At 46.5% G+C, this 25,403-nt stretch overlaps 1 protein-coding gene across 7 annotated transcripts in view; it reads right to left on the reverse strand.

Moving 5' to 3' along the window:
* Window positions 1-24,598: 24,598 nt before the first annotated feature.
* PTPN6 (protein tyrosine phosphatase non-receptor type 6) overlaps window positions 24,599-25,403 on the reverse strand; it is a 191,984-nt gene continuing 191,179 nt past the window's right edge. For all 7 annotated transcript variants that reach the window (XM_069243049.1, XM_069243042.1, XM_069243048.1 and 4 more), the window contains one exon: window positions 24,599-25,380. The gene's annotated coding sequence lies outside the window, so the exon portion shown is untranslated. The remainder of the gene's footprint in view (window positions 25,381-25,403) is intronic.

Here is a 25,403-nt window from a genome sequence, read left to right on the forward strand (position 1 = left end):
GGCAATGAAAGTCTCCAGTGCTTCTGCACTCCTGGGCAGATATGACCGTTCTCTGTGGGACTCCCTCAATAGATTCACAGAGAAATTGCCCAGAGAAGACAGACAAGATTTTCAAGAGATCTTGCAGGAGGGATGCCTGGTATCCAACTAGGTTATCAGCGCGGCGGCAGATGGGGCGGATTTAGCTGCACATGGGTACGCACATGGAATCTGTGCAAGAAGGTCTTCCTGGCTGAGACTGACTGGGTTAAAGCAAGAAGAACAACAGCGCATCCTGAATCTCCCATTCGCCGGGAACTCGCTGTTCGGTACCCATGCAGACGAGGAAATGGCCCGCATGAAGTCTGAGGTGGACACCATGAGGGCAGTAGGCCTGGAAAGAAAGAAAGATTTCAGGAGAAGGTATAGGCCTTATGACAGGCTCCCTTTCCAGCAGAGGGTTCAAACCCCTCACTGGTCCCAGAGGCCACAACAACGGCAGGGACGCCCTCTCTTTCAGCGAAGGAACACAAGGGAGCGAGGGTCAAGTAGACCTCAGCAGTCCACACCGAAAGCGCCGGCTAAACAATGAGATCTCGCTTCCCTCGACACTGTACACCACTCCGGTGGGGGGAAGTATTGCAGGTTATCTTCACGAGTGGAACTATCACAAGAGACAAATGGGTGCTCAATATTGTCGAAAATGGCTACTCTCTTCTTTTCAAACAGCCTCCACCACACTTGCCACCAGCCAAATGCAATCCATCTCATCTCAGTCTGCTGCGCAAAGAGGCTCTCGCCCTCTTACAAAAGAATGCCATAGAAAGGGTTCCACCTACGCACAGAGGAAAGGGGGTTTACTCCCGTTATTTTCTGGTGGCGAAAAAGGGCCGAGAGGGCGTTTTCAGGCCAATTCTGGACCTACGGCTGCTGAACAAATACATAAGAAAACAGAAGTTCAGGATGCTAGCGCTTCACCAGATTTTCCCTCAGCTACATCAGGGAGACTGGATGTGCTCCATCGACCTACAGGATGCATATTTTCACATCCCAATAGCTCCCAAGCATCGGAAATTCTTGCGCTTCCAAGTAGCGTCACAGCACTATCAGTTCAGAGTTCTACCATTTGGCCTGAAATCTGCCCCACGCGTCTTCTCGAAATGTATGGCGGTGGTAGCGGCACATCTTCGAAAACAAAAGATATTCATCTACCCATACCTAGACGACTGGTTACTGAAGGCTTCTTCTCCGGAGCAGGCGAGAAGCCATCGGGACATTGTGCTCAGGGTTTGTGAGTGTCTAGGTCTTCAGGTCAATTGCCAAAAGTCAACCTTGATTCCAACACAGAACCTTCACTACCTGGGAGCTATAATAAACACAGAACTCCAAAGAGTGTATCCTTCGGAGGAACGACTATCCTCAATAGACAGGAAGTGTCAGGACCTGTTGAAAGCCAACGTGCCTACGGCACGTCAGGTGACATCGCTGCTGGGCTCCATGGCATCATGCATTTTCATTGTCCCAAATGCCAGACTGCACATGAGGCCCCTCCAAGAGGCATTGGAGAGCAACTGGAGCCAAAGGACAGGTCGCTGGGAGGACAGAGTGCGACTACCGGCAGCGGCACTTCAGTCATTGAAATGGTGGATGCACACACCTCACCTTTCAGCAGGTGCTCCGTTTCACCAGGTAGTTCCATCCGACACTCTGGTAACGGATGCGTCTCTTCAGGGATGGGGGGCTCATCTGGGTCCCCTTCAAGCTCAGGGCCTGTGGTCAGACAAGGAAAAGCAGTACCACATCAATCTGCTGGAACTCAGAGCGGTCCATCTGGCTCTCAAGTCTTTCACACCATTAATTCAGGGGAAAACTCTCCTAATACAAACGGACAATACAACCACGATGTATTATTTGAACAAACAGGGGGGAACAAGATCACTACCCCTATCTCGAGAGTCCCAAACGATATGGCATTGGCTCCTGGCCAGAGGAATGTCACTTACAGCGGTTCACCTGCCAGGGCAACAAAACGTGGAAGCAGATTTCCTGAGCAGACACCTAGAGGACGCACACGATTGGGTCCTACACGGCGAAGTCGTTGAATACATCTTCGCTCAATGGGGTCGACCTCAATTGGATCTCTTCGCAGACGAAGTAAACAAGAAATGCCCAGACTTCGCATCCAGGTTCTACCGTCCGGGATCTCGAGGGAATGCCCTGTTGATCGACTGGTCAGGGATATTTCTCTACGCCTTTCCACCGATTCCCCTCATACCGGCAGTGATCAACAAACTTTACAGATCCAGAACCAGAATGATTCTCATAGCGCCACAATGGCCCCGTCAATTCTGGTACACAGATCTCCTCAACCTATCGGAAAAACCTCACAGGAGGCTGCCGTGCAGACCGGATCTTCTGAGCAGAATGGAGGGCAGGATTCTACATCCCAACCTACCCTCTCTGAGCTTAACAGCATGGCTCCTGAATCCCTGCAGTATGGGCACCTAGGGCTCTCACAGGAGTGTATGAACATCTTGAAAGAGTCCAAACGACCTTCCACGCGGCGTTCTTACGCTTTTAAGTGGAAGAGATTCTATATATGGTGCTGTCAACAAGGGCACAATCCCATATGGGCTCAGGAGGATGTCATACTGTCCTATTTACTTCATTTGGCAAAGTCCAGTCTGCAGGTATCATCTATTAAGGTACATTTGTCTGCCATTACAGCCTATCGTAAGTCACCCTCTCAGGAATCCTTCTTTACAAAACCTGTAGTCAAGCATTTCTTAGAAGGTTTGAAAAAAGTATTTCCGCCCATTCGGAGACCATCTCCTCCATGGGAACTGAACATAGTATTGTCAAAACTTATGGGCCCTCCTTTTGAACCTATACACAAGGCCTCTTTACAGCACCTTACGTGGAAGACGGCTTTTTTGGTGGCCATTACTTCGGCGAGGAGGGTCAGCGAAATTCAGGCTTTGTCTTCCAAAGAACCGTACATGGTTTTTCACGACAATAGAGTGGTTCTGCGAACTCACCCATCTTTCCTTCCGAAAGTGGTGTCAGAATTCCATATCAATCAGACTATGGGGGCCATTCTGACCCTGGCGGCCGGTGACCGCCAGGGTCACCGACCACGGGAGCACCGCCAACAGGCTGGCGGTGCTCCCGAGGGCATTCTGACCGCGGCGGTTCAGCCGCGGCCAGAAAGGGTAAACCGGCGGTCTCCCGCCGGTTTACCACTGCCCTTGTGAATCCTCCATGGCTGCGGAGCGCGCTCCGCAGCCATGGGGATTCTGACACCCCCTACCGCCATCCTGTTCCTGGCGGGTCTCCCGCCAGGAACAGGATGGCGGTAGGGGGTGCCGCGGGGCCCGTGGGGGCCCCTGCAGTGCCCATGCCCATGGCATGGGCACTGCAGGGGCCCCCGTAAGAGGGCCCCGCAAAGTATTTCAGTGTCTGCTAAGCAGACACTGAAATACGCGACGGGTGCAACTGCACCCGTCGCACCCCTGCAACTACGCCGGCTCAATTCTGAGCCGGCGTCCTCGTTGCAGGGGCATTTCCTCTGGGCCGGCGGGCGCTCTTTTGGAGAGCGCCCGCCGGCCCAGAGGAAATGTCTGAATGGCCGCCGCGGTCTTTTGACCGCGGTGCGGTCATTCAGCGGCGGTACCTTGGCGGACGGCCTCTGCCGTCCGCCAAGGTCAAAATGACCCCCTATATCTTTACCGACTTTCTTTCCCAATCCGGAGACTCCGGCAGAGAAAGCATTGCACTCCTTAGACTTGAAAAGAGTGCTGAAATTTTATTTGGATAAAACAAAAGCGATTAGACATTCCAACCGCTTGTTTGTAAATTATGGTCATTTGAGGACAGGAGAGGCAGCATCTAAACGAACTATATCAAGATGGATAGTTTCTTGTATTGTTAATACTTACCAGCTGGCTAATAAACAATTACTAGCTAGGCCTAAAGCGCATTCCACAAGGGGAAAAGCGGCTACTGCTGCCCTCCTTAACAATGTTCCAATATCTGAGATTTGTAATGCTGCTACATGGAAGTCTGTACATACCTTTACTAGACATTACTGTTTGGACTCAGATGCAAGAGCGGATGCTCAAGTGGGGCAGGCATCTATGAGAAATTTATTTGCATAATACGTATCTATTCCTGCACTTCTATTAGACAGCCCGCAGAGTTTAGGGATGGGCTTGCTAATCTATTCAATGTTTATGACTATTGATGAGGATCCCCTGGAAGAGAAGGATAAGTTACTTACCTGTAAATCCTAGTTCTCTTCTAGGGGTATCCTCATCAAAGTCATAAACAACCCACCCTCCTCCCCGGACTCACGTCTCCTAGAAGTGCAGGACAGACTGTCTTTCGAATCAGTTACACAGATTGTCACCGTAAAAAAGTACTGACCTAACTGTGAACCAACTGTCACCTTTCCTTCACCCCTGAGGCATGGTGGGATACTGGAGGTGCTCAGGGTCTTAAAGGCACGGTGCCAAAGTTTTTATGGTTCTCCTGCGTTAACCTGCATGCAGCCTATTGGCTAAGAATGCTCCATTTTTTTCTCTTTTTCTCTAGTGTTTACTGCTGCTTACTTCCCTAAGCCCAGTTTTGGGGGCTTGGGTAGATATTTATTCTCTATTGTAATTTTATAATATAAAAAAAAATCAAAAAAAAAATCATAGAAATAAAGCATTTTAGCCTGTTTTTAACATTATAGCCTGCATTGCTGTTTTACACATGTATAATATGTGTGTATTTTTATATATCCTCCGGGGTCCCCGCACAAGGGTGGGAATATTCAATGTTTATGACTTTGATGAGGATACCCCTGGAAGAGAACTAGGATTTACAGGTAAGTAATTTATCCTTCTCTGTTACGCTGTCAGTCTTCAATGTCACCAGTGCCAATGTGTTCTTTGTCACAGTGTCAGAGTATTCTCTGTTATCCTGTCAGAGGAGTCTCTGCCACAGTGCCAGTGTATTCTCTGTCACAGTGTCACTGTGTTCTTTGTCAGTGTATTCTCCGTTTCACTGTCAGAGTACTCACTATCATGGTGTCAATGTATTCTGTCCCAGGTTCAGTGTATTCTCTGTCCCAGTGTCAGTGTAATCCCTGTCCCAGCGAATTCTAGATCACAGTGTAAATGTGTTCTCTGTCACAGCGTCAGTGTATTCTGTCACAGTATCAGTGTAATCTCTGACCCACACTCATTGAATTGTCTGTCACAATGTCAGTGTGCTCCTTATCTAGGTGCCAGTTTAGTCCCCTCCCCAGTGTCAATGTATTCTTTGACACAGAATCAGTGTATTCTCTGTTACCTTGTCACTTTATTCACTGTCACAGTGCCAGTCTATTCTCAGTCCCAGTGTCAATGCTTTCTTTGCCACAGTGTCAAGGTTTTCTCTGTTTTCCTGTCAGAGTTTTCTCTGTACCAGTGTCATTGTCATTATATTGTCTATCATAGGGTCAATGTCTTCTTTTTCACAGTGTCAGTGCGTTCTCTGTTAAATTGTCAGAAGTGTCAGTGTCTTCTCTGTCACCGTGACAATGTGTTCTCTCTCACAGCAACAGTGCATTCTGTACTAGTGTCAGTGTATTCTCGGTCCCAGTGTCAGTGTATTCTCTGTCCCAGGGTATTCTCGTCATAATGTCAATGCGTTTTTGTTGCAGTGTCAGAATATCTTCTGTTGTCCTGTTGGAGTAGTCTCTGTCACTGTCTTAGTGTATTCTCTGTCCCAGTGTCATTGTGTTCTTTGTCAGTGTAGTCTCTGTTACACTATCAGAGTATTCATAGTCACGGTGTCAGTGTATTCTCTGTCACAGTGACAGTGTTTTCTGTCCCAATATATTTCCTGTCCCATTGCCAGTGTATTCTTGGTCACATCGGCAATGTGTTCTTTGTCACAGTGTCTGAGTTTTCTCTGTCCCAGTGTCATCGTACTGTCTTCTTTGTCACAGTGTCAGTGCATACTGTCAGAGTATTCTCTGTCGCCGTGTAGGTGTATTCCCTGTCCCAGTGTCAATATGTTCTTTGTCATAGTGTCTGTGTGTTCTCTGTCACAATGGCAATGTGTTCTTTGTCAGTGTATTCTCGGTCCCAGTGTCAGTGTCTTCTCTGTCACAATGGCAATGTGTTCTTTGTCAGTGTATTCTCGGTCCCAGTGTCAGTGTATTCTCTGTCACAATGGCAATGTGTTCTTTGTCAGTGTATTCTCGGTCCCAGTGTCAGTGTATTCTCTGTCACAATGGCAATGTGTTCTTTGTCAGTGTATTCTCCGTTATCCTGCCAGAGTATCAACTGTCACAGTGTCACTGTATGTCCTGTTCCAAAGTAAATGTGTTCTTTGCCAGAGCACAAAAGGTTCATTTCTGAATCTGCATTTCCGTTACTGACAATAAGTAAAAAAATAAAAATAAAAATAAAACTATTCAGTATCTATAACAAACGAGATTCCTCCAGGCACTTGCTGTCTCCCTTTGTCTCCTCACCAGACCGATGTAACAACCTAACATGCTTTCGGTAACAAACCACAATAAGAGAAAACATTGGGGCATATTTACAAGCTGCTTGCGCCTCCTTGGCGTAATTTTTCTTTTTTTTTTACGGTTATGTGGCATTAGGTAGTCATTTCCGATGCACCATATTTACAAAGTGGCACAATGTTTGCCTTGTGCCACTTTGTAACCCTTTGCGCCACATTATGGCTGTGCAAGTGGGGCGTTCCGGCACGGGGAGGCCCCAAACAATGGGGCAGTGAAATGTACAACATTTCACTGCGCCATTTTTTCCATCACTTTTAACACCTGCTCGGAGCAGGCGTCAAAATGACGCACCCATTATGTTCAATGGGCCTCCCTGTGATTTGCTGCACTAGCGTCAAAATGCTTGACGCTAGTGTAGCAAAGCGCCACAATAGCGTCAAAGATTTTGACGCTATTGTGCAAACAACCACCATGGTGCAACATATTTTAAATTCGGCTCAACCATGGTGTCATTAGGAGCCGGTAGGGGGGTGCAAGAAAAGTGCTGCATCATCTATGATTCGCCACTTTCTTGTAAATATGCCCCAATGTTCTATAACTAATAGACATTCTGGATCAAGTATTGTACAGGAGTAAAGATGAAAGCCATCATGTTGGGGGTTTGCACTTGCTGACGACTTGGGCATCATTAAACCGTTCTCATGCTTCAAAAATGCTCATTACCTACTGGCATGTCCAAGGTAAGGCTCAGCATCCTATGCCATCCCGTGTTTGCTGCCATCATTAAACACATTAATGCCTCCATTATACAGGAACTGAAAAATGCTGTCACTGTCACACAGAGAAAATGAACTCCGATTCAGAAACTCTAATCAACCATTAAGGCATACTGGCTATACCAAGCATTGCAGAGGCACTGCAAACAGTGATCACAACGTGCTTCGTTGGCAATTGGAAGCAACCTTTTAAATCACCTATAGTTGCCTCACCCACCAAAGTGGCAGAAAGAACCCTAACAACGTCTGAGAGAACCTTCTAGTTGTTGAGCTAGGCCGGCAAAGGTATAACATTTATGACATTTGAGAAAATATAGGCCCATATTTATGTACAATGGCGCCGAACTGCGCTAACGCAGTTGTGCGTCATTTTATTTAGCGCAAGCGAATGCAATTGTTGGGTTTGTATATCTGTTGCGACTCCAATATTGGAAACGTGCCAGGGTACAGATGGTGTTGTCTGTCACAGCCTCCTGTCATGGTGGCATGGGATGGGCAAATACCATAGTATGCTAGTGGCCAACGTGACTGGGTTATGTCCTGACCTGACCACCCTCGCTGTACATATGTTAAATGTTGACATGTAGACACTGATGTGTTGTACAGTCAGTGTTGGTCTATGTGTGTCCCTTCTCCATGTATTCCTGCACTACTGGTAAGGCATGTATTGGCACCTACATTGCTCCCGTTCTGTAGGCTGCTTGCACTTTGAACACATCTTCTACAGCAACATTGTCTGGTCATGCATGGACATGATGTGACTTGTGTAACTGGAAGATGTACACATCTCCTTCTACTGGCTACTTGATAGTTACTGTTCCATTGACGGTATTCGTGAGGTGTAATGAGTTCCACACACACATTACTCCTGCCACAGCACTTGTGCTGTCTCCATTTCACCTCCTGTGTTGTATGTGCAAGTATCTGTGGGTGTCTCAAACGCTATCCATCCACAGCCTTTATTGAACATGGGTATGCATTTCTTCCAGCATGCCGCAACCTAGGTAACTTCTACCATAACTGAATGATGTAGAAGTGAAATCATCTCAGTGCTGCACTGTTCATTTGCCAATTGCAACAAATATGGCTACTCTACTCCCACTCAGTTTGGTGTTGCATCTCAAGACATTATTCAACAATGCTGAACATAGTAGAACAGCTGACACTTGATTTTGATGTTGGAGGCTTAAACATGTATGGGACAATTTGTAACTGTTATTATCATGCTCTTGTTCTGTCATGTGAGTGACAATGAGTAGTGTGTATTGCATTGTGCTGTGTGATGTAGTTATACACAACATACTAGGTATACATGCTGACACGTCAAGAATTGTTGATACTGGCACACCCATTGCTACCTAGGACATACACTTGTACATTAGTCTTCACGTTTGCCTGGTTTTTCTCTGTGCATGTGTCAAGACAGCAGATTTGTGTACCAAGTGTGCACCTCATGTACATAGTGAGTATTAGACATTCTGCCTTTGTTTGACACAGATAAAAAGTTGGTGGTGCATTGTCCCATTAAACCCATGGATCGTGACTATGGGTCATGTGTTTGGATAGTGATTCTGCACCCATATCTGATTATTTAGTCTGGCAACCCATTGCACACTCCACAGCCAACGTGTGTAAGCCATATGTGAGGTACAGTCCACCATGTGCCAGGGTTGTGCCCAATGGCAGTGCCAGGACACAATCCCATTGATACACTGTGCAGGCTCAGCATCGGACATTGGTTACAATCCCTGGACATTTACTGAAGGACTTCAGTTACCAATGATGCTAAACCCTTGTCACACATGTACCATACAGTTTTCTGTTCCTACATACTTGATATCCTTCTGGTGACAGCCCCTACCTTATGTGTGCCCCCCTTGCATACATCCTGTTAGGCATGGTGTTGTTGTGGTGGATGGGCTAGGTACTAGCACCTTGCCCACTTGACGGAACAATATATGTAGAGGTGAATGGATCTAGACTTTCAGGAGTCACATGCCCGCAAATTGCGTGTAACTGATATGTGAGATGGTGGCAGTAGACACTTTTACGTCACAAACGATGTTGCTACCATACTTGTCACTTTTGTGTTACTTACCTACTCACTGAGGTTTGAGTCACTTTCCAGTGTTGTATGTAGAGGAGAATGAGTAGCCCAAGGAGAAACAGGTGCAAAGTAATGTATTTGTGCTATTTACAATGTGATGTTTATAGTATGGTGACTATGTGTAGAAATTCTCAACAATGTGGAGTCTCCTATGAACTCCTGCAGCAGTGTTCTGTTGTTCCCCCTCCACATTATCTGCTCCATTTCATCCTCCTCCTCATTGGGGACATCAACCTGTTCATCCCTAGGGATATTTGTTCTGACACAGATGTAGTGCATGATTGCACATGCCAGAATTATCTTGCAAACAAGTGGAGCAGCATACAAGAGGCTTCCTCCTTTCAGGGCCAGACACCTGAACCTGGATTTCAGGAGCCCAAATGTCCTCTCCACCACATTGCAAGTTTTCCTGTGTCCCTTGTTGTAGGCCCACTCTTCCACCGTTGTGTTAGTGGCAAATGGGGTCATCTCCCACAGCTGTATGCCCTACCTTTGATCAGCTGCAAAGGATAGAGAGAAGATGTGTTGGTAAGTGTTGAAAGTGGTTTGGAACATACCATGGCAGCTGCACTTTTTAGTTGGAGTGGTGACACAGACTTGCTCGTGGTACAGTGTATGTTCCAGTTCTTGTGAAATAGTTTCATTGGACTGTGGTGATGGAAATGATAATCTTGGGTAGTGGGTCAAGGGCCTGGGAATTTTTGCATTGATCCCAAAATGATGGTCATGATTTAGGTAAATGTGTTGTGTAGTCCATATTTGAAGCAGTGTTCTATTGTTAGATGGAACCTACCACCTCCTAGCACCACCATGTTTCAGATGTTGAAACACCATAGTTACCCTACAAAGCCAGACTCTCATGATTCAGCCCCATGGTCTTCAATGGCAGATATTTTTGTATACGTATGTGTGCAACACAATGCAGCAGACAGGGGTGCACACTACAGGTATGTCAGGTATGTGTAGATATGTATTTAGTTATGGCGCCACTTGGGTGGCATTTGATTTAGGTTCTGCCAGAGGCTTGCACACCATGGTTTACGTGGGACTGTGCCTATTTGTGACTTCCTCAAAAGGACCATGGCTTATGCAATTGACATGCCTATGCGCTTCTTTGTTTGGTGTAATGTGTGTGTGATCTGTATTTAGTTGTCAACCTGTGGACACGGTTAGTGGTTTGTGAGCAGCTGTATGGAAAAGGGACTTGGCGCCACTTGTCCACACATGGTGTGCCAGTCAGGGTGTGGCTGTGTTATGTACATTTGGGTGTATGTGTTTGTGACATGCAATGTATGCAGTGTAGTGTGGCATGTTGCATATGTATTGCCGACTGTACATCTCTATGGCCCATCCCATGTGTATTCAGTGTGGTTTGTCTTGTTTGTCCTAAATGGTTGGTGTGTTGTGTGTTATGATTGGAATGGTGGCTTACCTATGAGTAGCCCATTTCCGTATTGGTCATCCTGGAACAGCTCGTTGATGGTGCAGTGGTGAAAGATGTATGCATTATGGACGCTACCAGGATATTTCGCATTGATGTTGGTGAAGAGCCCATGGTGGTCTACGATTGTCTGCACATCGATAGAATGTATGTACCTGCGGTTCCTATATAGGTGTTCTGTTGCTGCAGGTGGCAGAAGGTGCACATGGGTACATTCCATTGCACCCAGCGTCCAGGACCTTTTGTAGAAAGACCGAGAAGGATGACTGGGAGATACCTGCCACTTGTGCACCCGTGATCTGAAATGATCCAGACACCAGCATATGGAGGACAGAGAGTTTTGTCATGGGTGGAATGCTATTCGGAGTTTGCACCCTTGCCGGGATATGTGGCGCAATATGGTGCAGCAGGCGTACAATGGACTCCAGGTTGAGTCTGTACATCCGGACCACATCTTGTTCCCTCATTCCAAGGATGGTTGTGCTCTGTCTTAAGATCCTCTCCCTCCTTCTGCGCTGCCTTTGTTGCTGCTGTGGTGGTGGTTTGGGGTTGATGCAGTGGTGGTGGAGGGATCTGATGTCTTCTTAGATGTCTGCGCTGTGTCCAAGTACCATGTTGTCCTGAATGTTTCCAAAGCCCCTTTTGGGTGTCTTCCTTGAGTGGTGGTGTGTGAGCCTCTTATTAACACCTAGTCTGACCAGGTGTTAACATTTGTCATTAATCAGACTTAGTGACATTTTTTGAGTACGCTTCCTTGGTTAGTGTTGTTTCTGCACCGGTAGGTAAATATGGCGCTAGAGGGTTAGCTTTGTGTTTAGGATGGGAACGCCTACCTTGTATCTCATTGAGGCAAGAAGGTTTCAAGCATCCTAAACATGGCACTAACTCCAATATTTTGATGCTAGACAGATCTAGCATCAAAATATAAATATGGAGTTAAGTTAGCGCCATTTTGGCGCCAAAATAAATGGCGGTAAGGTGGCACTAACCATCCATAAATATGGGCCATAATGTGTTAAGATATTTAGATATAAATTGCAATTTAATATTGAGACGTCCAGACCTTGCACTGTACATACATTTATTTATGTATTAGGCATAAGCCCCACTTATTGGAGACAGTCTAAATCACTATTTGTAAGTGTCACATCTTGGAGCACCATCTTAACCCCACACAGTGTCAAAATATCACTCATAGATAGAGTCTCTACCAGATACCTCGGTACCGAAGGTAAGTAACTTGTTCATCTGATAGAGACTTCTAGCTGCAGCTTCCTTACCTTAGAGTAGATACCCAAGCTATAACCCATGGTGGTGGGTCTGAAGGAGATTTTTTTAATTATTTTTTTATACTAGGAAGTCCTGCAAAACAGAATGGGCAAAATGCTCCTCTCTTCTCACCTGGCTATCCAGGCAGTAGTGTTTCGCAAACATGTGTAAAGAAGCCCACGTTGCGGCCCGACAAATGTCCACTACCGGTATGCCACGTGCTAACACAGTGGTAGCAGCTTTCCCCCTAGTGGAAGGAGCTCTCAAGCCCTCAGGAGGCTGCTTCTTCGCCAAAGCATAGCATATTTTTATACAGAGAAAGACCCAGCGCGAAATGGATAGTTTCTGTACTGCCCGACACTTCTTTGCACCAACATACCCCACAAAGAGTTGGTCGTCCACCCGAAACTCTTTAGTGCGGTCAAGGTAGAACGATAACGCTCTTTTTGGGTCCAGTCGATGGAGACGCTCCTCTTCCTTAGAGGGATGCGGTGGTGCAAAGAAGGTGGGCAGGGTGATATTTTGACCCAGGTGGAAAGGGGTCACCACCTTGGGGAGGAAAGAGGCACGAGTTTTTAACACCACCTTGTCAGGATATATCATGAGATAAGGTGGCTTACAAGATAAAGCCTGCAGCTCACTCACTCTCCTGGCAGATGTAATTGCCACCAAAAAGGCTGTCTTAATAGTGAGCAGCCGGAGAGGTCAGTTATGCAAGGGCTCGAAAGGAGCACACATAAGGAAGGTAAGAACCAAATTAAGATCCCACTGGGGCATAACGAAAGGCACAGGCGGGAACAGATGTACAAGCCCTTTCAAAAAGCTCTGTACTATAGGTGATTTAAACAGAGATGGTTGATCAGGCAACTGAAGAAAAGCCGATAATGATGCAAGATAGCCCTTGAGAGTCCCCAAGGACGAACCCTGCTGGGCGAGAGACAAAATAAACAAAAGGATGTTAGACAGAGAAGAAGAAAGAGGATCAATAGACCTCTCTGAACAATAAGAAACAAAACGTTTCCAACGGCAGGTGTAGATCGACTTAGTAGAGGGACGCCTGGCTCCCAGAATGACATCACAGACCTCGGGAGGGAGGTCATAAACCATCAACTGTCGCCGCTCAATCTCCACGCATGAAGGCGCAGAGTTGACAGGTTCGGGTGGAGAACCTTCCCCTGCTGCTGCGACAGAAGATCCTCCAGAAGAGGCAGCCTGATTGGAGGACCAATGCTAATTTTGAGAAGCTCTGGATACCAAATTCTCCGTGCCCAATCCGGAGCCACAAGGATTACTTGGGCCCGGTCGTTCTTGATTTTCTTGAGAACTCTGGGCAGAAGTGGTATAGGCGGAAAAGCATACAGGAGGCCTGGACTCCACTCGCAATGAAAAGCGTCGCCTAGCGATAGCCCCCTTGGAAACTCCAACGCGCAAAACTGCTGACGTTGTGCGTTCTCTGCAGAGGCGAACAGATCTAACCAAGGCTCTCCCCACTGCTGCAAGAGTCCTTGCGCCACCTCCGGATGGAGACACCATTCATGATCTTCTAAGCATTTTCGGCTGAGTTTGTCTGCTCTGGCGTTCAGAGAACCTGCCAGGTGTTGAACCACCAGGGTCATGCCCTGCTGTTCCAGCCATGTCCAGAGGCGTAAAGCCTCTCGACAAAGGGTCCACGACCCCACACCGCCCTGCTTGTTGCAGTACCACATTGCGGTAGTGTTGTCCGTGAACACCTGCACCACCTTCTCTTTCACAACAGGAAGAAATGCTTTTAATGCTAGCCGGATCGCCTGGAGCTCCAACAAGTTGATGTGGAGCCCGAATTCAGCCGGAGACCAGTGACCTCTGATCTCCACCTCCCCCAGATGGCCGCCCCATCCCAGAAGTGACGCATCTGTCACTACCGTTAGATCTGGTTGGGGAAGGGAGAGGGGTCTGCCCTTGACCCACTCGCAGTTCACTAATCACCACTGCAGATCTTCTGCAGTCCTCTCCGAGATCTGAACCACATCAGTAAGATTTCTCTGATGCTGTGCCCATTGGAACTTCAGGTCGCACTGCAGAGCCCTCATGCGCCATCTGGCATGCTTGACCAACAGGATGCAGGAAGCCGTGAGTCCCAGCAGCCTCAGAGTCTGTCTCACCGAGATCCAGGATAGAGGCCAAAACATTGGAATCATAACCTGAATATCCTGAACTCGGTGATCGGGCAGATAAGCTCGATACTGCACTGTGTCCAGAACAGCTCAGATGAAAGAGAGCTTCTGAGAGGGAGTCAGGTGTGACTTCGGCACATTTAGTGAACCCCAGCGAAAGCAAGAGGTCCGCCGTCGTCTGGATGTGGGTGACGAGAGCCTGGGGCGTAGGAGCCTTCAACAGCCAATCGTCCAGGTAGGGGAAGACTGAAATCCCTGACCTGCGCAAATGAGCTGCCACCACCGCCATCACCTTTGTGAACACCCGAGGGGCACTGGTGAGACCGAAAGGAAGCACGGTAAACTGAAAGTGCTCGTGGCCCACCTTGAACCGCAGGTAACGCCTGTGGCTTGGCAGGATAGGAATATGGAAATATGCATCCTGCAAATCCAACGCTACCATCCAGTCTCCTTGGTCTAGGGCAGACAAAACCTGAGCAAGAGTGAGCATCTTGAATTTCTCCTTCTTGAGGACGAGATTGACGTCCCTTAAATCCAAAATAGGGCAAAGGCCTTTGTTCTTTTTGGGAATAACAACCACTGCCTACTTCTGATATCGGGACTCTTTCTATGGCTCCCTTGGCCAAGAGAGCTGTAACTTCCTCGCGGAGCAAAGCCAGATGGTCCTCCATCAGCCATTCCTTTGTCGGAGGGATAGAAGGAGGAAAAGACTGGAAGGGAGTTGCCCTTCCATATGATCTGCAGGATCCACTTGTCCGTGGTGATGGAAAGCCAGTGAGGGAGATGAAAACGAATCCTCCCTCCAACTGGACGGACATGATCCCACAGAACCACACTAGGAGGGCTTGGGCGCAGTGGAGAGGGGCTGTGTGGCGGCCGACCTCTGGCCAGACCCTCTGGGTCTGATGGTACCACGACCAGGTCCTCTTCCGGGATGCTGTGAAGCCTGAGGACGGTGGCTAAACTGTGGCTGGCGTGGTACCACGCCCCTCCCGACGCCTCGGAATGTTTGAAAGGCAGACTGCTGTTGTGCCGGCGCTGAAAGGCCCAAGCATCTGGCCGTGGCTCGAGAATCCTTGAACCTCTCAAGCGCGGAGTCTGTCTTTTCGCCAAAAAGGCGAGAGCCATCAAAGGGCATGTCCATCAAGCTGGACTGGACATCCCCTGAAAAACCAGTAGAACGTAGCCAGGCGTGGCGACGTAGGGCCACTGACGATGAAATCGCTCTGCCCAGCGTGTCGGTCGTGTCCAAGCCACACCGGATTGTAAACTTGGCTGCATCACTCCCATCCTTTACAGCCTGGGTGAGAGTGTCCCGTACGCCCTCCGGGACCTGGGGCAGCACTTGCGCCACCGTATCCCATAAAGTATGGGAATAACGGCCCAATAGGCAAGAGGTGTTTACAGACCTCAATGCCAGGCTGGAGGAAGAAAACATCTTCTTCCCAAGCTGATCCAGCCTCTTGGATTCCCTATCCAGGGGAGCGGAAGGGAAGGCACCACGGGAAGTAGAGGCTTGGACAACCAAGCTCTCAGGAGTGGGGTGTTGTGTCAGGAAACTAGGGTCGCTGGGAGCGGGTCTATGGCGGTGACCGACTGTCCTATTCACAGGAGCCCCTGTGCTGGTTTTGGACCACGTACCCAGAAGGACGTCTGTAAGAGCCTCATTGAAGGGCAACAACCGCTCCAATGTTGACACCCCCGGCTGAAGCACTTCTGTCAGGATATTCGTCTTGACTGGCACCGTAGGCAAATCTAGGTCCAAGACCTCAGCTGCCCTATGCACCACCATAGCGAAAAAAGCCCCCTCCTCCGTAGCCACATTAGGAGGAGAGAGCATACCAGTATCTGGAGATGTGTCCAGTCCACTGGCCTCCCCTAGATCCTCATACCAGTCCTGCTGCAATCCTGATTCTAAAGGGTCCTCAGACCCCTCCCATTCCTCTCCTGCGTCTGGCTGTTCTAAATAAGGCTCAGACAATGATCTGGGCCGAATCGGCTCCGTCGAAGTCGGAGTCGACGTCGTTTTCTGTCGCTCCGGATCATCCGGAATAAGGATGGGGCTGCCATCGGTGAGCGCTGGTGGCGGAATCGTCGACGTCGGACCCGGTGCCGAAGGAGGTCGACTGTGAGAGACCGGCGCCGGTCCAGATCTGTTATCGGATCCTGAGGTCCGGCGGTGTCGAATCCGAAGGGGCCTCTGCTGACCCCGCGGGGCCCGAAGACCCACCCGAGGGTACAGCCCGCTCAAAAACGGACGCATGGCCTCATGGAATTCTTTTGTTTGAGCGGGGGTCGATCTGGTCCCCGGAAAGGGGGGAAGACGTGGAGTCGACCCTGGCGACGGCTCCGCAGAACCGTGCTCGGAACGTCGACGTTCCCTAGATGCCTCGTCGGTCGACGGGCATGGCGAAGACAAAGTCCGCTTGCACTTCTTCTTGTGCCTCTTACCTTCTGATGACCTCGAATACGAGGAAGAGGACTTGGGGCTCCGGGAGCGGTGCCGCGACCTCCTCCTACTTCGAGACCGTGACCTCCGCGGAGTTGCGCCGACCGAAGTCGAATGTCGGGCCGCAAGAAGCTTAAGGGATCTCTCCCTCAAGGCCTTCGGCGCCATGGCCCGACAATCGGAGCACAAGGTGGAATCATGGTCCTTGTCCAGGCACCAAAGACAAACTTGGTGCGGATCCGTCACCGACATGGTGCGATGACACGCACCACACGGCTTGAATCCTGTCTTTCTCGAAGACATGACTCCAAACAGCCAAAAAAGCGTTGACAAACCGTCGAAGCAGGGTAGCTCTTTCCAAAACTGCGCTTAACCGGCGCGGAAGGAAAAGAACTGACGTACGCGCGCCGAGACGGCGCCTATATAGACAACCGTGACGTCATAGACGGCTCCAACGACGCTGACGACGCACGCGGAGCTGGTCGACGCACGCGGATCCGAACGACGCCGTCTGACGGCGCGCGCGCAGGGTACTGCTCAGAAAAAACTCTGGATTTGAAGCTGACGCCAGGGAATTCTAAGGTAAGGAAGCTGCAGCTAGAAGTCTCTATCAGATACAGTCAAGCAATTTGTAAAGTGTGCAGCACACAAACAGTAAGAATGCAAAAACACAACATAATGAACATCCCACACCAATTTAGAAACATAGAGTACATTGTAATAAATAAAATGATACCAGAATGACAAAAATCCAATCAGTAGAATAGGAGACATTCCTATTTTTGGTAAAAATAGTCCAAAAGGCGCAAAGTGGCAACTTAGGGTATCTGGTTGTGCTGGATCAGGACAAAGTACTACGTTCAGGCTGATGGCAATGGAGTGCAGACCTGGCACAGGACCGACTTTGGCCCGCTGAAAATTTCACCTTATGTCCTTGTTTTAAGGTCTGTGCGGCTGTGCTTTGCGAAGGCTCACATCACTCTATGTTGGCTCTTATGAGGGTTTCAGCTGTGCAGTGAGACTGTATTGATCAGCGCTAATTACGATGAAGCTCTCAGCTGTGCGGGGAACCTTTGCAGGGCTTCATATTGCTCGGCATTGGTTCTGATGAAGCCCTCAGCTACACAGTGAGGCTTCACATTGCTCACCATTGTAACTGTGTAGCTTTCAGGTAGGATCTCCGTGGTGTAGGCATGTGAGGCTTTACGTCGCTTGGTTTCAGTTCCAGTGAAGCCTTGGTTCATACCTGCACATTTGGGTGGGGCCATGCAAACTGATGGAACCTTCAGATAGACATGTTCTCTCTGATTCCAGTGGCTGAGATTAATTCAAGCATTCCTTTGATCACTGTTTTGTATAATGATAGTGTCGCCCTATGTGGGACGGGTATGCCCAGGCCTGAGTCTTGTGCAGACTGTGTCACTGGAACAAAGCTGTACCAGGCTGATGAGCGCATAACTAGGGCAAAACTGGTCCCGGGTTGCTTGTGTTCCAATTCAGGATGGACCTGGCTTGGAAGTTTGGACTGACTGTTTCGATTGAAGCAGGGTCAAAACTGATTTGTATATAGCTTGATCCATACTGAGGCGGCATGGTGTGCAAAATAACAAGATGGATTGGGATGTGGCCTTGAGTGATTGCCAGTGGCTGAGATTAATTCAAGCATTTCATCTATCACTTTTTTGTATACTAATTGTGCTGTTCACTAGTAGCATTTAATTTACAGGCCCTGAGCAATGGTAGTACCAATTATCAAAGTAATACATGTAAATTAAATGTGCCAGTTACGTGTAGTCCAATGTCATGATGTTTGAAAGAGCGAGCACAAACACTTTAGGACTTGTAACAAAGGTAAAGTGCACAGAGTCCTAAAACCAGCATTAACAAATTCAGCAAACTGCAGGAGTTAGGAGGCAAAAGGTTTCGTGGGGAATACCATGCAATCCGTTACCTTTACCACTTACATGACCCAATTCTAGGGCGAATATTTGTCTGTTTTCAGTAGGAACTTTGCAAAATTCCAAATGTAGTTTTCAGCATGCAAATAAGGACTTAGGACTGGCAGAGATGAACTTCAAAAAGGGCGGTGAGTGAAAGAGGTTTTTTGAACTGTTCTTGTGCTGTTCCTCCCGCATTCTTTTCCTCTCCCACAAGGCTTCCCAGAACACATTATTAATTTCTAAGCTTGCTGACAGAATTCACACCCTTGCTCACCTCTTGCCACAGATGCAGATGCAACATGCAGGGCACATGACACAGAATACCTAAAATCCATTAAATACAGCATAAATATGACATCCTATAAAAAACATTGAGCATGCATTGTAAATCTATTACAACTGAAGATCTTTATATTTCTTTCTTCCGTTTATGAAAAATATTATCTAAAGAAGAGTGTGGCCTTGATCCAAATGGCCTTATGGCACTGGTTCCTTTGCTTCCTTAGGGCATACACTTTAATTAAAATCACTAGAAAGAATTATTTAGCACTAGAGAAAAAGAAAACAAGATAAGATAAACACCTGATACATATTCAGAATGGCTTAAGTCCTATGAAATTTAGATAATCAGAATGTCAAAGTTTTCAACACTAATCCGTTGGTAGCAAGTGAAACTATAAGAGGTGGCAAATCTGGATTCCAAAAAAATGTACATTTACATTTATTGTGCAGAATATATGCATAGATCATCAAATATATAAGAGAAAAGGTAATAGAACATTAATTGTTGTCTAATGCATTACTATAGGATGAATAAATATTAGTGAAATAGCAGCAATGAGTAAATCATATACTAGTTTGGTCACTCAAGAAATATTTTTCTTAACTGAAGTGATCTGATTTAAAACTAAATATTAAGAAATTATAAACATTCCTCTTGTATTAGAATTAAAGATGCACAGGGTAAGCATGTCTAGAATAGTCCTGTCACACATAAACATTTCCTGATAAAAGTAGAGAAATAAATTATGACTACATCGACTAAGACAATATGTAATATCCATAAGTAGTAATGGAGATATACAGTGAATATTTCACTGATGCATACATTGGTGGAGAAAATCAGCATAGTAACCTTTCAAGAATAGGCTTCTGCTTAAGTAGTGAATGTATTCACTATTTATTTGAAAGCTCTAAAGATGCCGACCTTTGAAAATACTGCATCGTTAACCCGCTCTATGGTATTTCCATACACCGAATGAATAAGGAGAGCTATTACCACTAGTGAAACATTTCTCAAGATAGCAGTCATGACCACCACAATTTCTACATACAAATTTTATAATTTTGATGAGTCCAGAAATAAAGTAGAAACCATATCAAGTGTGGTGAAGAATGGCATACACATTGCCAAGAGGTAAAAAAGTGTCTACAGATAGTTGCCAATGAGAATGCATTTGTCTCTAAAGAGGATGTTATCATAGACAAGCACTAAGGGATGGTTACTGAGCAAGATCGAAAGATATAACAGAGCTAATATTATAAGGACATCTACCACAAATGTCCTCATATCACACCTTTCATTAACTAAACTAGTGTGTACAAATATATATTTAAAGTCAATACAATGATTTACATGGAGAATACTATAATTTATAAGTTGAAAATCCCTTAATAGGTCCACTTGAGTAATGGATGATGGAAACTAGTATAAAACCTCATCATATTTAGAGAAAACTAAATGTCTCACGTAATATGGTTCGAATGGTGTATTAGAATTAAAGATCCATATAGTAAGCATGTCTAAAATAATCCTAACGACTGCAAAACACAGATGACCATAAGGACTGGCCTGGAAAATTACCTAAAACGGGTTCAACTGCCTCTGTTTCTGTTACTACCACAGCCGGATTCACAGACCTCCACTTATAAATACAAATTTGAAAAAGACCCAGGCCTACGCACCACATGGGGTGAAACACCTGTTGGCAGGTCAATATCTGTTGTACCATGGAGTCTTTCAAGGACCACAAGATTAATAAATCATTATATGAGAATATGATGACTCATGGACTTCAATATTCAATCTATATATACATTTAAACATTGGATTTATACAGTACTTGGGAGTAACCTATATCAAAAGCTATAGATTCTAAAATAATCCTGTCATATACAAACAGTTCCCACAGTAAAGAAAGAGATAAGTAAATTGATATGTAGCAATGAAGCTATACAGTGAGTATATCATTTTAAAGCATAAAATGGTAAGAAAATCAGTATAATAACCTTTTAATATTAGAGCTCCGCTTTAATAGTCAATGCATTCAATACTAATTAGAAATATCAAAAGATGCTGACAAAATACTGCACAGTGTGCCAGGCAATATAGTACTGGAGAACTATACTGTAAACTAAGGCACAAAAATGATTGTGGGCCAAATTATTGCAAAAAAAACTTTAAATATCTAAACGTGTCAGCCCTCAAAAGTATGAGGTATTGAGATAAAGATGACAATGTGAGATTGGTATTAAAAGTTGGCACAAAAACAGAAAGCGGGATGATAATCTCAAGCGGAAATCCAAAGATAGCAACCCACAAAACATGTGGTTTCTTCAACCGAACAATACATTGTTAGAAAACTAGTCATATACGAAGAGGAATGGCAAAGTAATGTTGGAAAACTGGGGTATCGGAAATTACAACTGTTGAAAGTGGGGGTCCTTAAACCAGAACCATAGTGTGGAAGGGCTGAAAAAGAGGATGAACATGTGAGGTGAAATATGAAAAATACTTTTTTGGAAGCTGGAATGTATAAATATGGCAGCCATCAAGACCGGATTTCCTATGATAAACAAAAAGCTGTATAAATCTAACCATATACAGAAATTCAACAGAAAGCTAGTTATTAGGGATGAGTAAAGACCGCCACAATGAGGATAACTTTTTCCAGGAAATCTCTATAGTAAGCAAAAAGCTACAATGTCAGTGTAATCATATACTGAATGAGTAAGCAGGGCTATTACCGTAGAATAAACATGTCTCAAGAAGGCAGCCATGATCGCCCCAACTTCCACATGCAGATTCTATCATTGGCACGATTGCTACTTTCAGCTCTACTGCACATTACTAACTTTAAGGCTTATCATGGCCGTCTCTTCTTTAATATTTCTGAATCATTTCCGTATACGGGTAACACCCCAATATAGAATACTTGAGCCAGCATGAATTTGCCCTACGTTTGAATGTTTTTTCACTGAATATGCCTTGACAAAGTCTTGATGACAAGACATGTGTCGGCTATTGAAGAAAATGATCACTTCACTTGTAATGGGTATATTAGTGCACCCTCGGTGTTGGCGACACTGTGTTATTGGTGATGGTAAGACAGAGGATCACCGGATAGGTAGCCCTGTAGCATGGCCCTGTAATCACGCCTCTCCAACACTGGCCTTTGTCCAGATATGACATACTGCATGATGTGCTCAGACTCACAGTTTCATCCACTCGGTCACACTACATACCCATTTACAACAGGACGTGGGACAGCCCACATAAGAGCATTATTTATTTGTGTCTTGTAAATTGTAATCAGAGACCCCAAGTGTTGTCTTGGTGCTAACGGAGATGGCAAGTACTGTGTACCTAAGCCACGGTAGCCCCTGACGATAAAGCTGACCTCTATACCAAAAGAGAATTGCTAGACTAACACATTTTCAACTGTGTCCTGAAGTTGTAGTTTTTAGATTATTTTTTTCATACCGACTGGAAGTTGGATCCAGGCAAGGGTGGTTCGAACAGAGAAAGATTTTCCACCAGCATAAGATCTGTGGTATCTGGATATTTTGAACAAATACGCTGGTCTGGGTGACTGTGCTTATAAGTATTATATGAACTTTCCACCTTAAGAAGATTGGTAGCATACTCTATGTGTAAGATGGACGCAGCTGAACTGGACCCAGTGCTGAGAAACGGGCTATGGTCTCTTGAGCCCCAGGATTAGTGTGGCGGCCATGTTCGGTATATCAGTGAGTCTACGTCAGATAGCTTGGAAGACCTACACACAGCACACTGCTACTGCCAAGGTGAGAAGTAATATCCATCTGGACCACAGTCTTCCTGCAATCAAGAGCTAAAAAAGGGGGAATCGTTCACTAGACGTTCAAGGCAGTAAAGCAAGTATCTAGCCATAATGGCGTCCAATGGCACCTACTACCAACAAATGCCTTTCGCTCTTCTCCATCTGCCCGACAAAGGGAAGGGTTATCTAAAAGATACGAAGCATCTTAGGAAAACCCTCTGGCCCCATTCCATCAGAAATCAAGATTAAGCTCCCGCAAGTCCGTGAATATGACATAGTTACCCAACCGAGAAACAGAAGTCAGAGTCACCATCAACCAAGCTCAACCTGACTCTGGTGTGTGTTTGGTTATTCAGAAAAAACCTGGAAGGCATCCAAACCTTTGATAGCTCACAAGATCATACCAGAACCCGAATGAGCACTGCACAGATGTCTTTAACATAATATAACCGAACACGAGGCGCTGCAGAGCTACACACCAGCATATCTCAAATACTGTTCAGACATACCAGCCCTCCGGGACCCTCAGGTCAGCCAAAGTCCTCTTGAGGTACTGGAGAGACCTGCAGACCCTCCGACGACTATGCCAGAGTCTTCAGGACTAAGCCCCTGACACCTACGATACAGTATCCTCCTTAAGTTCGCACCCACCAGAGATGGTGCATGGCAGTCTGTCCTACTCTAGGTTTATACATTGTTTCCACTGCAGTCTCTTGTAGCGCTCTGCGGTCATCATGGCGCACAACCACATGTCCGCTTCGCTACGAGAACTGCTCCATCACCTACATTTGCGTCTGTTATAGGTATGGCACTCAGAGGTGCCTGGTGTGCTTTACAAATGTAATAAATAAAACACTCAATGCACTCGATCTTTTTCATTCAAAATAGAGCCATTTTGAGTTAAATCTGAAAAGAACTCAAAAGTCACTAATAAATATTATTCTTCATAAACTAAAAAAATGGCACCGTTATGATTAAATGTCGAGACATTTCACTTCGCTATTATTAAAAATTCTTTGGGACGCAGGTGCCGAAATACTGCCCCATCCATCTTACATTGCAATCTCCCTTAACCAGTGCAAGGGGTGGGAGCTGTCTAAAAATACATCATTGTGACCTTCTTTTCAAAATGCGCTGGGGAAGTTGCTCGAGTCTGACCTCCTGTGTCCACCTCAAGACTTATGGGGTATGTGCGAGCTTTTAAGCCTACAAATGTGCAATCTGGCACTGTGTGGTTTCTGACACATAAAGCTTGACAAGCCCGGGGTCCTCTTAAGGCTCACCATCCAGTTTCTATCCACTGGGGCTAAGCCAGTAAAAGAAAAAAAGAAAAACTCATAGAAGTGTCATCTCCAGGTAGATGTTCTCCAGCCTTGATTCAGATCTACCTACTGAATGATGGAAGACAAATGTCTTGATTTGCCGGTTAGATGCACGTGTGGGTAGCTGGATGGGTGGAACCTTGTGTGTGGGTAGCTGGATGGGTAGAACCTTGTGTGTGGGTAGCTGGATGGGTAGAACCTTGCGTGTGGGTAGCTGGATGGGTGGAACCTTGCGTGTCGGTAGCTGGATGGGTGGAACCTTGCGTGTGGGTAGCTGGATGGGTGGAACCTTGCGTGTGGGTAGCTGGATGGGTGGAACCTTGCGTGTCGGTAGCTGGATGGGTGGAACCTTGTGTGTGGGTAGCTGGATGGGTAGAACCTTGCGTGTGGGTAGCTGGATGGGTGGAACCTTGCGTGTCGGTAGCTGGATGGGTGGAACCTTGCGTGTCGGTAGCTGGATGGGTGGAACCTTGCTTGTGGGTTAATGGAGGAATGCTTCGGCGTTGGTGGGTGAGGCAGAATCCATACAACGCAAAACACTTTTATAAAGATATATTAAGAAACTGGGAGGCAGATGCTACTTTTCATTTCTGTTACAAAACAAACCACACTTTATTTAATTTACAGTAAATTGGCAAATGCGCAAGAAATGCGCATGCACAGTGAATGATTGCACAGAGATGCGGGGTTTTCTTCCAGACATGGGTGGTGAGAAGGGTGGTCATTCCAGTGTACTCTGAGAAGATTAAAAGGGCAGAACGAGAGTCTGTGGGGTTGGCCATGGGAGGAGGGGATTCCTGGTTCAGGGGCAGACTGTAAACGTTCAGACAGTGTTGCAGCCAGAGTGGACATGGCAAGCATAAAAAAGTTGCATAGTGACATAGAGAGCCACGTTTGCTGCAGATGTTGGCAGACAGAAAATACACGGGTTGCCACCAGCAGTATAAATAAACTGGACAGCTATTGGTTCGCTCTCTTCAAACCACGACTTGATGGTCATCTTTGGTGCTGCAAGGAGAGTACCATGTAAGGCTTCAAGTCCACAACTCGTCAATGCGAAGCCAGTCTACTGATGGCGGAAGTTCATATAGACTGATGTCCTCGGGCCTGAAAGGGGAAGAACAATTGCAGAGGGTACCAGGGATTTTTCAGAGCTGGGAGGACCCCTAATGGAACGCGTACAGTACATTGAGGCCTCTCCTGGGGGGAGCGGGGACGCTGCAGCTTTCCAGACGCAGTTGCATAGCCAGGAGAAGCAAGTGTGCACCAGGGGTAACTGGCAACAAGCCACTTGGTCAGACAGGAAACACCCAATAGATCTCCGATATTCCAGAGGCAAGGGAGACTCCTTTACACCAAGCTGAAAAAAAGAGAGCGGAGAGC

This window comes from Pleurodeles waltl, chromosome 7 (assembly GCF_031143425.1).
Source record: "Pleurodeles waltl isolate 20211129_DDA chromosome 7, aPleWal1.hap1.20221129, whole genome shotgun sequence".
NCBI lineage: Eukaryota > Metazoa > Chordata > Amphibia > Caudata > Salamandridae > Pleurodeles > Pleurodeles waltl.